This window comes from Sinocyclocheilus rhinocerous, unplaced genomic scaffold (assembly GCF_001515625.1).
Source record: "Sinocyclocheilus rhinocerous isolate Xijiao unplaced genomic scaffold, SAMN03320098_v1.1 scaffold642, whole genome shotgun sequence".
NCBI lineage: Eukaryota > Metazoa > Chordata > Actinopteri > Cypriniformes > Cyprinidae > Sinocyclocheilus > Sinocyclocheilus rhinocerous.
Window position 1 is genome coordinate 1,283,566 of NW_015626390.1, and position 16,675 is coordinate 1,300,240.

At 36.3% G+C, this 16,675-nt stretch overlaps 1 protein-coding gene across 1 annotated transcript in view; it reads right to left on the reverse strand.

Annotated features, from left to right (window-relative positions):
* lyrm4b (LYR motif containing 4) overlaps positions 1-16,675 on the reverse strand; it is a 57,345-nt gene that overhangs the window by 565 nt on the left and 40,105 nt on the right. The gene's annotated exons all lie outside the window — the stretch shown is intronic.

Sequence of the window (16,675 nt, forward strand, 5' to 3'; positions counted from 1 at the left end):
CAGTATTAAATAAATAAACGTCCCATATTACGTACACAGTCTCATGACTGGTTTCTTGTTTGTCAGAGAGAACTTTTCAATGACTAATTCATTTATAGATTAAAGACAGGACTTTTATCAAAAGAAAAGTCAATTGAAGGTTTTATTTGGCAAATTTAAATGATCAAATCTCAATTTTACCAACAAAAAATTGCACCACTAACACAATACCAGAAGACCAATAATATCTTTGCTCATTTGACATTATTTGGTTTTCATAAAATTATTTATTTTATATTTATACATTCTGATGCACATTCATCTTATTGTATTCTAAAAAAAAACAAAAAACATTTTTATCAAAATTTAACAAAATATAAGTTGCGCTGCCTGAGAAATCACACTCTTCAAAAAAAAAAAAAAAAAAAAAAAAAAAAAAAAAAAAAAAAAAAAAAAAAAAAAAAAAAAAAAAAAAAAAACAAAAAAAAAAAAAAAAAAAAAAAAAAAAAAAAAAAAAAGGTTTGTTACATTACTAAAATATCCTTCACACTTAAGAAAAATCCCTTGCAAAAATCCCTTCTTGGTTTTGCTTGGCACTTTTATTTTTGAGAAATAAAATATTAAAGGACTAATTCACCCTGAGGCCATCCAGGATGTAGATGAGTTTCTTTCTTCATCACAACAGATTTGGAGAAATGTAGCATTCCATCACTTGCTCACCAGTGGATGCTCTGCAGTGAATGGGTGCCGTCAGAGTCCAAACAGCTGATAAAAACATCATAACTGTTTTTTTTGACTAATTATCCAAATAATGTATAGTCCTAGAAAGCTATTATTATCAGAGCATGTGAGCAGAGCATAGCGGGGGGCAGATCAGTGAACAAGAGGGCAGCCTCATTTTACCAGCACTGCCATGTTACATACAGCACAGTAGCGCTATTGCAAACAGGAACAAGTATCCACCTTTTTCTTACCGTAAAAATGGGCGCGGCCATTTGTAAATTCTATGGGTCTAGCTTCCGGTCTCATCCGCGTCCAGCTATTTTTAGCTGTACAGAACCGATCCTTTTGCGGCTTGATATTGAAAATGGGTGTGTCTTACCATATTATTTTAATGTATTATCTTAATTATGAACACACTGGTTTGTAGTGCAAACAGTTTTACCGTTAACTGCACGTTGTTATTCTTCTCGTTATATGAGAAGGCTAATGAACCGGAAGTCTCACCCAGTGGCTTACTTCCGCGTTGAAGAAAAAGCTGGATACTACATAGAAATTTCCTGTCTGTGAGTTATTTGAACGGTTTTTGCTTTTTCCGGTGAGCATAAGCAGTACATGAGCAGAATGCACATTCATAGAGCGGAATATTGAGCGGAGTGTCCACACCACGCAGTGACGACGTCTGAAACCTAAGGCCCCGATCATTTTTCAGGTTTGAAAACGTGAGGTGCACCGCACTACCTTTTTTTTGTTTAACTTTTAAAAAATTTTTAATTCAGAAAAACCGGAAGCCAGACCCATAAAATGTACAAATGGCCAGACCCACTCTTACGGGAAGAAAAAGGTGGATAGCGCGAGTGCACTAGAATATTTTTTACTGTTAATAAACTGACATATTAGTTCTGTCTGACCGGGGCTTAAAACGCCGGGGCGCATAAACAGCACACAAAACACTCACTGCCAATAGAAACACATTTTAAAAAGGTGCCTCTCACTGCAAAAAAACGTGTCGGGTCTGATCGGGACCTAACACTGCTGGGCGGTGTGCCATATTTTTTCGGTTCTTATTTTCGTCCGAAAACCAAAAATGCCATTTTTGGCCGATCATTTACAGTTGCTGAAATTTCAGTGCTTCCCTACTTCCTCCAGTGAAAAAGTCCATCTCCTGCTGTCCTCTCACATCAAAATCCACCCACATATTTGTTTAGATCTGTTTTGGCTTGTAAATAGTGCTTGATCTGTGCCTATTTCTCTCCTGATTCAGACCAGACAACTTTTTCACTGGACATAACATTATGGGCCGAGGACTTGTATTTCATTATTATTATTTTTTTTAAATGTTAAAAAAGGTCTAGATGGATTAGTTTCTTAAAAATATGCAGCTTTTCACTTCACAAGTCATTAACTGATGGACTGGAGTGCTGTGGATTATTGTGATGTTTTTATCAGCTGTTTGGACTCTCATTCTGACGGCACCCATTCACTGCAGAGCATCCATTGCTGAGCAAGTGATAGAATTCTAAATTTCTCCAAATCTGATGAAGAAACAAACTCATCAACATCTTGGATGGCCTGAGTAAACGATCAGTAACTTTTCATTTTTGGGTAAACAAATGCCTCATACCTTTCCAACTCCATGTTGAATGAACTTACATACACTCCATATGTGTATGTGTATGTATCTTTCTCTCGATATGCACGAAATATCAGAGCAATTGTGTTAGAAAAGTGCACTAAAGTCCAAAGAATATGTTGTAATCTTTGTTTGTCGATGTTTTCAGCGGTCCTGATAGAGGCCAGCAGCAGGCTAAATCAATACTGAACAGAGAGTCAGGCCAGAGATGCGGCCTTCACGATGAACGAGGACAAACTGTGTGTGTCTGAAAACATCCATCACCAACACTGCAGCAAAGTACAAGCTGATCAAACTGTACGATCAGTCAAACTGCTGAGAATGAAACGTGAGCAACACATCTCTGGAGCACATAACTCAGAAAGGCCAGAGACAATGTTTGATTAGTATCTGATAAAGAGCTGCTTTTGAAAACGTCTGGTCTAATGTTGCTTATGAATATGTAAAAAGGGATGGTCGAACAATGAGAGTTTTTCATTTTCTAATACTGGTACCAGTAATATAGAGAGCAGAGGTGTGTCGTCAGAAATTTAGATTGAGGCAAATGCAGGCAAGATGGCAAATGCCAATAATGCCGATATAAAGAAGAAACAACTAACAACAACAACAGAAGTTCCAAAACTGCTGAAATGAAATTCCTAAAAAATTCACAGAATAAATATTGGATGCAAAAGGGAACTGCTATTGTGAATCAGTCAAGTGAATCGGTTTCTGCTTTCAGCCGATTGTTGAAAATGTTAAATATTAAATACTAGCACAGAATTTAGTAATGGGGTCCAAAATTTGAAGGAAGGCAACATTTGAAAAAGAAAATTTATTTTTATGAGTCATCAACAAAATATTTTTAACACAAATACAAATAATTAACATTATTATTATTTTTATTATTATTATTATTATTAGTAAGTAGAAAAAAATACATGTTAAAAGAAAGTAAATATTTTCCATGTTTACATAAGATATTAATTAAATATTTTTAACAATAATTTTTAACACATTTACAAAATATAGTAATAATAATAATAATAATACCACCCATGGATTTTCTGTTGTGTTTCTCCTAAAAATAATACTGACTTTGTTTTTAAAATAATTTACTTCAGTCTTAATGACAATATAAAAAACAATGATTTAGTTTTGGAAACGTCATTTTGTCTCTATTATATGATATTTAATATTTTTCTTTCACGCTGCATAATTGGAAATACATACATACACTATATAAAATACAATAAATTGCTTCCTTTAGGTTCCATCACAATCAAAAATCTTACAAATCTTGCCTTTATATTGATCTGTCACAAGTAAAGATATCATGTTGGAACTCATGTATGTATCCTCAGGTCTGCCTAAAATGAAACAGAAGTGGCTGTACAGTAGCTGTGATTTCTCAGCAGAAGCATAATCTTTCTCTAATTATTCCCTCGTGTTAAATTTGTTGACAGAGTGCAAAATGAGTCTAGCCGGAGCGCTGCAGGCCATCCCGTCCACAGCAGCCCCGTCTGCTCCAGAAACACCACAGGCCTCCTCCACACCGGCACTTTGTGTTTGACCGATGCTTCGGCTAAACGCAACACACGGCTGCTCTATTAAAGACTTCTCAAAGAGAGTCAAGAAAGCCATCGGTTTTGAAGACGCACCAGAACGTGCGGCAAAAGCCAGAGCGGAAGAAAAAGATGCAAGGTTGGCGAAGGAGTTGCACATGTTCATTTTTCATAGTGATGGCTCAGCAAAGAGGAACATTAAGATCCATTTCGGAGCATGGGCAGCCCTCGGTAAATATTCCCTGCGTCCCTGTGACACGGACCATCTGTCAACTTCAGCCGCTCTCCTGGTGTCTCCTGTCCATAACCTCTCTTTAAAACAGTGGAGAGCGGGGCACTGACGCAGACGAGCGCAGGATCTCGAGGGAGCAAGGTGCATTATGATCCAGGTGCCAAACGGAGGAGTCAAGCGGCCAGCTGGTTTGAATTAAAGTATTTAGTAAGTATAAGGTCAGACTGATGCTAAACTGTTGGCGTAAACAACACTAACACAAACACTAACACATACTTTCAGAAAAAAGGTACAATCTGTGTACAAAATCTATCTATCTATCTATCTATCTTTATGTAGTTTGCTTGAGATTAAAAGTAGCTTTCCCTACTCTGGGTAGGAGAAACACAACAGAACATCCATGGATACATCAATTTGTCAAACATATTTTTCTCATGTGATGGTGAAACACTATAGTTGTGTGTTGTGATAGTTGTGTTCTACATTAGTTAATAATTGCACAAGGGCTACAAATTCAAGCTTGAAAATGATCACAGTGTACACTCCCATTTTTACCCAAAACACTATTTTTTGTTTATTTTTTAAAATTTTTTTCCACTGTTTGCAAGACTGCAGGCGGACATGTCCAAACACATACACAGAGCCTTCCCATGCTGTGTTTCCTCCCCCACTATGGACTGATATGACCGTGCTATTATGTCAAATGAGTGAAACTGTGATGAATTAAATTTGGGAAAAATGTAAGCCTTTAAAAGCAAAGCAAAGCAAAGCAAAAAATCAAAACAAAAACAGAAAACAAAACAAACAAAAACCAAAACAGAAAATAAAAAAAAACACAACAAAAACAAAACAACCTATGACAACAACAAAAAACACAAACAGAAAACAAAACAACATCCCAAAACCAGAAAACAAAGCAAACAATGAAAAGAAAAACAAAACAAAAAACAAAGCAAAACAAAAAACATCAACAACAACAACAAAAAACAAACAAAAATAATACAACAAAAGAATACAAAGCGAAGCAAAACAAAACAGAAAACAAAACAAAAACAAACAAATCAGGAAATTATATCAATGAAAAACAAACATATTTTGGCAAGTTCTGAAGGGCATAAGTGTAAAAGTGTGCAAAGGCTTTTCTCTAAGAAAATATTGTTACATACTAAAGGATCACTTACTCAAGAATAATAATATTTGAATGCTTTCAAGACTCTGAACAGCCTTGGTTCTGATCCAAAATGGATATTCAGACATGATTGTTTTTAATATAGTGTAGAGGACGCTTTTCTTGACAAAGTGAAAAGGACGGCATGGAGTCGGCTGTGCCAGAGCCGGAGTGACTCTTGACTTTCCTCAGGACCGGTTTCTGCAGTGCCATCACAGCTCTTTCTGTTTGGCCTGACATCAGCAGAGCATGCTGGGTACATCACACTCCAGGGAGGCACCTGTGCAAACTCATCCAGCACAGACACCCTCTCTCAACGTCATCAATATTTGACCGAGAACTTTAAGAACTGACCTCAAAACAACACCTGCCATAAACACACATACGAATGAATGAAAGACAAACTGAGCAGGTTATGTGACATTACCGCGGTATGTTTACATCCTCCAATATGACTAGAGAAGCAGCATTCCACTGGCTGAAATTTAATATACTGTAACTGGGATGCACTGGATGTTTCACAGATTTGATATTTGATCTATATTTGCTGAGGTTCCGATCCTGAAGTCCAGATTAAAATAAAAGAAAATAAAAAGAAACAAGAAAAAGAAACCATAAAAATAGCAAAAATGTTATTTCATTTTGCGTATATAATAATAATAATAATAATAGTATTATATAAGTATATAGTAATATTATTATGTATTATCATTACTACTACTATTATACAAAGTAACGTTACAGCTACAGCTTTTTTTTTTCTTCTAATTTGCAGTCAGTTTTATTAAAAATATCCGCATCATATTGGCCTTCAGCCACCCTGCTTTCTAGATATCAATATCAAAACTAGCAAAAAAAAAAAGAAAAGAAAAGAAAAAAATTATACATTATTATAATCATTATATTTAATAAAAAAACATTTTATTATATAAGTATATGGTATTATTATTACAATTATGCAAAGTAAGATAACACAACATAATATCTTATTTGCAGTTATTACATTTTATTAAATATATCAGCATTTATTGGCTATCAGTCACCTTGCTTTCTAGATATATCAATATAAATGCCACTTACTACTACTACTACCACCTTTTTCTTATTTGCAGTCATTATTATTATTGTTATTTTAAATATATCAGCCATCGGCCATCAGCAACCCTGATTTCTAGATATATCAATATCTGTGGCATCATCCATCACTACTACTACTTCAATTATTACTAGTTATTATTATTATTATTATTAGTAGTAGTAGTAGTAGTAGTAGTAGTAACATGATACTAATACATGTTGCTGTTGTCCAGTTGGCAGCGTTTTGGAAGGTCAAGGCTGAAATTGTTTGAATTTTGATTGTCACGTTACATCAACTGATCTGCGTGCATCATCTTGCCATTTGAATTTGCTCAACAGAGTTCAATGTATTGAGTAACATTGATGTGAGAGGTCTACAAGAATCAATACACATGTGTAAATCAAGTTCGGACTCCTCAAGTCTATCCTAGATGACGGCTTTGGCTTCTTTAAACTAGCACACACTCTTAAAGGCTCCTTGGAGGAAGCCAGCATCTATATATGTGCTCCCATTAGGTTTGGCGGCAGATGTTTTCACAGAATTTCAAAGACAGCACAACAGCTGCCTGTTTGTCAAAGATGGGGGATTCTGGGAGATTACAGCTGGCTGTCCTATACGTTTGAGAACCAAACCTAAATATGGCCAGATGATGCAAATCTACACATAGCTTCATGACGGATGCTGCTTTACTACACAGAGAGCCACAGGTGAGTGCTTTCATGACATTAAGGACAGAGACATTCGTGAATGGATTATTCCTCAGAAAACCGTGGCCTTACGTTACTCCACACCCTCACAGAGAGCAAACAGCAGCCAAAGAGGGCGCTTCAGAGTGCTCAAATAAATCATGACATGACTAATAAGAAAGTCTAATACAGGGCTATTGAGCCGGTCTGCAGTGTTCAGCTCTCATGCTAATCAAACACACCTGAACAAGCTAATCAAGGTCTTCAGGATTACGTCAGCATTACAGAGCGCTGTGTTGGTTTTAGTGTTGGATTCCAGAGCGTAGGAAGTGAAGGCTAAACTTTCAGTTCAAACGGTGCTGCAAACAGCATAAGGAAAAATCATATCAATATATCACTTCACAGTAGGAGCAGAAGGAAAAAATTAGCTACCTGTCTCGACAGAATGACAGGAATTTTGACTAAAATAAACTAAAATGGTCCAGAACATCTTTATTCGATTTAATTCATCCTATTTTTAGTTTCTATGCATTTTTTTTTAATGTCGATAAAGTGCATGAGATGCTATGGCTACAATGCATTTCTCATGAATACAGTTAGGAATTAACATCTGATATAACAAATTAAATTGTCTATTAAACATCACAAGGGACAAGGGTTTCAAATATGATGAACAAGATTCAATTTATAATATTAATAATAATAATGATAATTATATATATATATATATATATATATATATATATATACACAGTATATGTGTGTGTGTATTACTGTATAATGTAATATAATAAAATAAAATAATGTTTGAGGTTGGTAATATTTTTTTTTTTGAAAGAAGTCTCATATGCTCACCAAGGCTGCACTCATTTGATCAAAAATACAGTAAAAACTGTATAAATGAAATAATAATATTGTGAAATATTACTACAATTTAAAATAACATTTATATTGTAATATATGCTAAAATGTAATTTATTTCTGTGATCAAAGCTGTATTTTCAGCATCATTACTCCAGTCTTCAGTGTCGCATGATCTTCAGAAATCATTAATATGCTGATCAAAATAACAATAACAATAATAATAATAATAAATAAAACATTCTTCTTATTATTAATGTTAAAAACATGCTTGAGGTAACAGTTATATTTCATATTTTTGTGGAAACCGTGATTCATAAATAGCATAGCAAGCTCAAAAAGAACATCATTTATTTGTAATAGTATAGTAAAGGCAAAAAATGAAAGTAATTTTAATCCTTGCTCAGTTAAAAAATATATACAATACAATACAATACAATACAACATATCAGTCAGGAAGGTTAAGACATTTTTGGCTTGGCCCTCCATTAACTACAGGGATTAATGAGACAATGAACACTTACAAACTCAACAGCCTTTAGGACAATCATTCGGGCATATTACCCTTTAAAATAGGGAAGAAATGAATAATTTGTTTGTAAATGAGTGAACAGCATGTAAGTGCGGGAGTGCACAGCCTAAGGCTCTTCCAGAAGGGGGCAGCAGCAGCTAAAACTACACTGCACACCAGCACATGCACACAAAGACTCTGCTCTGCTCACAGTGGGCGTGTCCTCCTGCTCCTCCACTAAGCGGTGGAGGCGGAGCTGTGAGGGCGGGAGGAAAAAGTGACATGACAGATCTCTCGGCCAATCAGAGCGCAGCAGCCACTGCCTCATGTTAATTGATGCGGCTGCAGCAGGCACCCCATTGTTGGGATGTCTCACTGCAGAATCCCAGTCTCACACACACACACACACACACACACACTACAGAGGTGTCACACAGCTCTTTTTTTATTCTGTGGATCAGCTGCAGACACTGCAGAAAAACTGTGGTAGCCGTACACTGGAAATGACAATGAAACACGTACACAGTACGCTATTCCTTAAGGGAATGCAGATGTGCGGACGACTCGCCTGCGACTAGACCAGCTCACGTACAGTTAACGCTGCAGACAAAACATCTCGCCGGGAAAGGTTAACGAGTACAAAGACAGGTGAGAATTCGTTTGCAATTCAGACGCGTGACCACAGGTTCAAATTAAGCTTCTGCTGCAAACAGATATTTCCCACTGTGCTCTTTAGCAAACAGAAGGCTGCGTTAAAATCACACCGGAAACGGAACGAAGGATGAACGAGGATTTCAAAGTCAGGTCCTCCAAATGATTCCAGAATCAAATCTACTGTGATGTTTTCCAATCTACTTCAACACATGGTCATCCAGAGATACATTTGAGCATACTGATTGACGAATCCAATCCCAGAGTGCACTGGGGTTTTCTAGTAAAGTAGACGGGGCACCTGAAGGGCATTTGAATGGCCCCTAGCACATTATTCATGACCAGACTATGTGTTTGTACATTTAACCCTATAAAGCCTGTATCATATCTACCGTATCATATGTGATAAACACATTTCTAAGGTCTCTAAATGATCAGCATGATCAAAACCTGTTGTACACAATCTACTACATGCCTTGTCTCTGATTGATAGTTTGATATATAGGCCTAGTTTATACTTATTTAGCCAGTAAAAGGGTGGTAATACTTTAGGGACCGATTTGCACTATTAACTAGCTAGTTGCTTATTAGCATGCCTATTAGACTGTTTATTAGTACTTTTAAAGCACATATTAATGCCTTATTCTGCATATTTTAGATCCCTTAATCCTACCCCAAACCTAAACTTAACAACTAGCTTACTAACTATTAATAATCAGCAAATTAGGAGTTTGTTGAGGTAAAACTCGCGGTTAATTGTTAGTTAATAGTGAGAATTGGTCCCCAAACTAAATTGTGACCATAAGGGCTTTTAGTATACAGTAACTGTATGAACTTTCACCTTCAGCTCGTGGTTCATGTGTCGTTTTGCTGTAAAATCTTTAAAGATTTTTAACGTAAATATAAGAATGTTACTTGAAGAACTTTTATATTGTTACATGGTTTAAGATTTCCATATGAGCACTTGCTGGACTGAAATCCCTTGGCTTGATTATACAGATATCATTATATAAAAAAAATCTCGAATCTGAAATCTGATCATCAGGCATTTGAGAAACGTTTGTTTCCAGAAGCTTTACTTTCACTGTTCCTCAGCGGAGGAATGATCTTCACAAGCCTCCAGAACATCTCACATATTTTGAGGAATGCTTATATGAATGTTTATCTCTCAGTCATCATTGCATTGCATTGCTTTGTATGTTTTGATCATCAAACTAAGCATTTAAATATCATCGTTCTAAGACATTGTTGAGAGATATAGATATTATATATCCAAATTTCATACTTTTTGGCCATATTATAATTATGAGCTTCAGCACCAAATTTCATATTTTTGCACAGTTTGGGCACTGGAAAAAAACACCTCATGTATCAAATATCAAGTTTTTTTTTTAGTCAACAAACAAATGCAACAAATATGCTAGCTGTTAAGTTTAGGCATGGATTAAGGGATCTAAAATAGTGTCATGTCATGCAATTAGTTAAGAGTGAGAATTGGTCCCTAAACTAAAGTGTTACCCAATAAATATAGCATTTCTAAAAATGAGATTAAATGTTAAGAAAGTTATTTTTATCATAAACTTATTATCAAACCCCATGCGAGACGTGATGGTGTGCGTTTGGCAGGTATGGGTTCCTGTGGAAACGGCGGCGGCCAGGAATAAACCTGTGAATGTGGAGTCTGTTCAAATCCTCTGGCTCTTCAAGCACAAACCCTCGATCTCTCGGCGGAGGGTGTTCCTGTCAGACGCCTCCTCTGCCCTTGTTAGGCATTACAAGCCATTAATGAAGCGCTCAGAGCGCCGCACGAGCGGGATGGAGGAAATTAAGGGATGACAGACGTGAGGGGAGGGTGTTTGGCATCAAGAACTCAATGAGCTTGAGTAAATTAAAGCAAACATTTTGCCTCCTACTGAAATTTTCAGAGGCATAAACAGACCCCGAAGTAAAAAACGAGCGAGATGGAGAGAAAGATTATATCCAGCAGCTGTCTCCTCAGATCTTCTCCGTCTTTCCTCAGAAAGCTCTTCCCCTTTCTCATTTGCATTTCTGGAGTAGAATGGCAGTAGTGAACTGAATAACGTGGTTCGGTAGCACTTTGTGTTAATTCTCTCGACCTCCATCACCTTCTGCTCGGTGTTTCTGCACAGGCTGCTTGAAAATTCAGTTTGTTGAACAGAACAGTTCACCCAAAAATGAAAATGATGCCATTATTTATTAACCCTTGTGTCCTTTCAAACCCGTGTGAAGGGTGAAAATCTGGAGACAGATTTCTTTCTGTGCAATTGCATGGAATGAGAAATGAAGCTTCAAAAAGGAAGGAAAACCACCATAAAAGTATCATAAAAGTCTTCTGAAGTCATACGATGCTGCGTGTGAGAAACAGACCAGTGCTGTAAACGAAAAAATTCAAGACAATATAATAAAAAGTGTCTTTGTTAATTGAAATACACCGGAAAACAAAATATAAATATTAGATATGAAATTTAGAAATGCTGCCTTGGCAACTAAACACTCAAAAAAAAAAAAAAAAAAAAAAAAAAAAAATCTGTAAAAACAGGGTACAAGATACTGTGTAATTTGAAGGAATTTTTCCGTATTTATATTTTTACAGGTGTTTTATCAGTATTTTGAATTTCACACTTCACTGCATTGTGTTTTAGAGTTAACAGAAATGTCCGTAAAATCAATGGATAATGTCATGTGTAATGAGCTGCCAGTACTTTTTCTGTTATTTTATGGATTTATTTTTTTACAGTGAAGGAAAAACTGAAATAAAAAAGGTAAATATAAATATAAAAAAAATAGCACAAACCGACTAACATTTGCACTAAATATTAAAACGAAAACTAACAATATTAAAAACCTAGCCAATTTAAATTAATAATAAATGTTTTCATAATATTTAAATACTAAAATGACTAAAACTGAAACAGAATAGTTAAATATCAATAAAAACTGAAATGGCAGAAGCGCATTACTAAAACTTACGCTAAATATTAAAAAGACAACTGACAATTTAAAATAAACATTACAGTAGCATGTAAGTTAAAGTTGAAGTACTTAAATTACTAAAACTGAAACAGAAAAAAAATAACATGACAAAAGCACATAAAATAACAAAAAACTAAAAATACTGAAATAAAAGGCACTTTAAAATATTTCTAAATACTATGATAGCATATAAAGAATACTAAAATAACACTGCAATTGGACCAAGATTTAAGTTGTTACACTGAAAATCTTTCAGAAACTCTTAAATTGATAACCACTGTGGCCAGATCGAGTGATTCAAATGATTCATTCAGATTTGTGAACAAATCATTTAGACCTCCAGCCAGAAACACTGGAAAGATCTGAATCATGCACTAATCCCTCGTGAAGCCCTGGAAGATGTGAAGACTTTCAGTGAACAAAGACGTACATTTCAGTGCGTGAATCATGTGGATCTCTTTCGATGTTGTTTTTTAAAGCTTGAAAGCTCCATTCATAATTTTTTTGAATGGAAAAGAACGACGAGCACAGCCTTCAGAATATATTATTTCGTGTTCCACATAAGAAAGAAATTCATACAGGTTTGCACCAATGTCAGGGTGAGTAAACATAGACACAATTTTCATTTTTGGGAGAAATAATCATCGAATTCCTTTGACCTCTACTGCATAGGCTGCTTAAAACATTCAGCTTGATTAAGGTCAGGATGCGGTTCCTTCTCTTCAAAGCTCTTTCGCACATATCCGCAACCCAACACCTCCCTACAGTAAGCTGCAGTAACTCCTCAGAGGCTCACGGGAGGGGCGAGCAGACGATCAGCAGAAAAACTAGAGGAGAGGAGGACAGGAATCCACCCCTGAGTTTTGGCCATTTGTCTCATCCTTCGAGTGTCTAGGCATCGGCGCTCAGGGGGTCCCAGGACTGCATTGATTACCCCCTCATCTTCAATTACAGCGGCGGTGCAGCAGAGGAGGTCGTGCCCTTGAAAAAGTGATGGTGAGGGGCAGATGGAGAAACCTTAGTCTCAGCCTCAGGCACTTACACACATTGTCTGATGTATATTATGTTTTAAAAAAGTGCAAGTGCTTTCACAAAATGTGATTGGGTGGCTTTGCAAAAGTTTTAGGAGTCCTGTTGCACAGGTTTTTATTTGCACACGCTGTCTGTGTTAATGTACATCATTCTGGAAACTTGTCTCACACACAAGTTGGAGAATATTTGTGAACTAGAAAGATCCTCTGCAGTGAATGGGTGCCGTCAGAATGAGAGTCCAAACAGCTGATAAAAACATCACAATAATCCACAAGTAATCCACACCACTCCAGTCCATCAGTTAATGACTTGTGAAGCCAAAAGTGTGTTTGTAAGAAACAAATCCATCAATAAGGCATTTAAACTTTAAAGGGGTCTCTTTGCGTGAACATTTGGGCGGCGTTATGCAAATCTTCCCACATAGTGATGTAGACATGTGGGGGCGTGTTAGAACGAGCCGTTTTAGGGGGGCGTGGTTGACTCTTAACTTTTATAAAGAATATCTCTTCTCTACTTCTGTTGGTTGCATTTAGGTTTCAAAATTCATAAGCTGTGTTCATTTGCGCAGCTTATCATGATGAAAAAGTTTATTTTCTGCAATAATCCAAAAGCCAATAGAAAATCCTATCGAGTTTTTGTCGAGGGAGCCGGGCGATGCAGAACTTCCAGTTGGCCTACAAAAACAACACTGCAACATCACTGCAGTGCTCTATTTGATCATTTATCTCAGGTTAGTATGTGATCTAGTAATTAGAGAATAATAGTTCTGAGTTAAAATGCAACCCTGGGTCAAAGTGTGAAAAGACTACTCAAAGGTCAAATCTCAAAATCTCTCATGCTCACCTCGATAAGAAACGTCTGAAGCCGGCCTGTCTGTCAGGAAGAGGAGGATAAAGAAAGCTTATGACAGGCTGAGAGCTCTGCTGTCTCGGTGGACTGATGCGCTCTCGTATGGTCTTCTTCATGGTTTTCTATGCATGTGTACGTGCTGAGACTCTGCCGCGGTCAGGCTGCCTTCAGCAGTCATTAGCATAGCAGTCACTGCAGTTTAATGATGTGCCTCCACCAGCCCGGCTCTCAGATGCACATCATATGAAAATGGGATTCGGAGAAACAATGCCAAAAGCCTTCGGGCTAAAAAGCTGCGTGTGGTATGAGAGCTGCCCACACAGGCGCTCTGCTGACACCCACAAGAGCACGCTCACTCACACACACACACACACACAAACATATGGCAAAGAGCACTTCATCACACACACAGGCTGGGAAAACTGACTAGAGTATGAAATATCCTTCTGCATCACGACTTTTTGACTCTGCATGACCTGTTAGTGGTGTTTGCCAAGCCAAGCATCGCTATTACGGTCGTTCATAGTGAGGCTAGGGGTCAACATATTCCAAAATATATATTACCGCTCAAACGTTTGGGGTCAGTAAGATTTCTTAATAACACTTCTATTAAGCAAGGATGCATTCAAATTGATCAGAAGTGACTGTAAAGAGATTAATAATGTTATAAACGTGTCTATTTCAAATAAATGCTGTTCCTTTGAACTTTACATTCATCAAAGAATCCAGAATGATAAAAAGGATCATGTTTTGCATGAAAATATGAAGCAGCACAACTGATTACAACATTGATAATAATTGACAATACTTTTGGAACACATGCTGCTGTCTTTATAACATCACACTAAATCTTCAACAACAGAGATTGCAATCCCTGACTTTAGATAGAACAGCTGCTCACTTGTAACTCACACGTAAACTTTAGTCCTGATACTGCCGTGTAAACACACCCAGAAACACCCAAAACCACTCCAAGTTTACAGATTCTGCTCTCTGCTGTATAAAAAGAAGGCAGAATATGACTACATTCCCCTCTTAACATTCCTTTAGACATAATATACTGGGGAAAGGTCATTTGTGGGGCAGGAGTGTGTATATTCAAGCAGGTCAGTGGAAATATGAGAGCGAGTCTTCAGATCTATGAACGACTACATGTGTGTCTCTCTCAGGTCATCTGCAGGGCAAGGCCACTACTGAGGCGGAAAGCTTCCTCGCCGGCCCTGAGGTGCGATGTGAGCGTTTCGGGAGGACACCGGCCTCATCCCATCATGCATTATGCAGTCCATGGGCTGCCTGCATTAAGCATCCGTTTAATGCATACTGCATGAAGGCTCTGAACTGACATTCAGTGGATGTGTAGCCCTTCAGCAAGACGGCCAAAAACTCAAACAAGACGCAACGCAAAGAAAACTAGAGGAGTGCAGGCTCCCTACATCCCCCTAGGGCTCGTATTCTACACCTCTACACTTCTGGAGTATGTTTAGAATTGACCAAACGCTTACTGAAAAGACGCTTACTGAACGTTATTATAGTCCATAGTCATGCGGTTATCTTGCATTCATACGTTTGGCACAAACCAAGACTGCTCATCACAACAATAAAGCATGGTGGTGCAAGGATCATTTTAGGTGAATCCAGGAAAATTGGGACACTTTTTGCCATTCAGAGAACTGGGAAAGTCTCAATCAACATGAATTCCCCTTATAAAATTAAGATATTCTAACTATTATTATAATTCTTATTCTTGCTACTAAAAATAAATAAATAAATAAATGTTTATATATACAAACAACCTCTTATGTTTGGCTAACCAAAAAAGCTATAATATTAGCATGCCACTGTAAAAAAAATAAATAAAACATAATAAAACAAAACAAATAAAAAATAATAAAAATAAATAAAAGAAAATACTACAAAAGAAAATAAAAAAACAGCTAAAATAAATAATAAAGCATAACAATAATGATAAATAAATAAAATAAACAATTTTATTAATATTTTTATATAATTGTATATTACTACTACTACTACTACATTTTACATAGATTTATTTATTCAAATAAATAAATTAAAATCAATCAATCAATCAATCAATCAATAATAATAACAAATAATAATTTTACAGATAGAATATTATATTATAACTTAAATAATATATAATAGTATATTATATACATTGATATAAAATTATGATATACTACTATTATTATTATTATTATTATTATTATTATTAATAATATTATTGCTACTACTACCTTTAACATAAATAAATCATAAGAAAAATCACTTATTCATTCATAGACAAACAAACAAACAAAGTAAATCAATCAATCAATCAACCACAAATAACCACACTTTAGACTACATATGCATCAAGTCTGGTCTACATTATTTCAGTTTATGCTCTGATATAGTTTATGGCAGAATAGACCAGAGTGGGAGAAAAAAAGCAAATTCAAATTATGTCTACATATTAGTGCTGCACGATATATCATTTCGGCATCGATATCGCGATGTGCGCATCCGCGATAGTCACATCGCAGGATGTGCGATGTTTAGTATAAGCTACTGATCGTTATATTTATACTTATTGTTTTCTTTGCTCACACACAGACACGATGTCTACACCGGATGCGACAGCTGTACAGAGATACCCATTTTAAATACATTTAGTAGCAGAGCTACTGCAAGGGATTTTCAGTGCTGGAAATCCATTTATCCTTTGTTGAAACTTCCG